Here is a 658-nt window from a genome sequence, read left to right as displayed (position 1 = left end):
TCTTGTTGCCCTGGCTGGAGTGCAATGGTGCAATCTCAGCTCACCACAACCTCCGCCTCCCGGGTTCAAGTGATTCTCCTGCCTAAGGCTCCCGAGTAGCTGGGACTACAGGCGCCTGCTACCACGCCCAGCTAATTTTTTTGTATTTTTGATAGAGACAGAGTTTCACCATCTCTGGTCTCTTAACTCCTGACCTCAGGTGATCCACCCGCTTCGTCCTCCCAAAGTGCTAGGATTACAGACATGAGCTACCAGGCCCACCGTTAATTATTATTTACTATTACTTTATTTTTTATTTTTTTCTGAGACAGAGTCTCGTTCTGTTGCCAAGGCTGGAGTGCAGTGTCACAAGATCTGTGCTCACTGCAACCTGCAACCTCCGCCTCCCAGGTTCAAGCGATTCTCCTGCCTCACTCAGTCTCCTGAGTAGCTGGGATTACAGGCATTAGCCACCATGCCTAGCTAATCTTTTTATATTTTTTGTAGAGACGGGTTTCGCCATGTTGGCCAGGCTGGTCTCAAATTCCTGATCTCAAGTGATCCGCCCGCCTCGGCCTCCCAAAGTACTGGGATTACAGGCATGAGCCTCTGTGCCCAGCTTTCCTCCCCTTGCTTGCTTGCTTGCTTGCTTGCTTCCTTCCTTCCCTCCCTTATCCGA

The 658-nt window shown here is 50.5% G+C and overlaps 1 protein-coding gene across 1 annotated transcript in view; it reads right to left on the bottom strand.

Annotated features, from left to right (window-relative positions):
- LOC105514202 (chromosome unknown open reading frame, human C6orf106) overlaps positions 1-658 on the bottom strand; it is a 127,287-nt gene that overhangs the window by 120,593 nt on the left and 6,036 nt on the right. The gene's annotated exons all lie outside the window — the stretch shown is intronic.

Source organism: Colobus angolensis, unplaced genomic scaffold, assembly GCF_000951035.1.
Source record: "Colobus angolensis palliatus isolate OR3802 unplaced genomic scaffold, Cang.pa_1.0 Scaffold24, whole genome shotgun sequence".
NCBI classification, from domain to species: domain Eukaryota; kingdom Metazoa; phylum Chordata; class Mammalia; order Primates; family Cercopithecidae; genus Colobus; species Colobus angolensis.
This window is presented reverse-complemented; position numbering and strand designations above follow the sequence as displayed.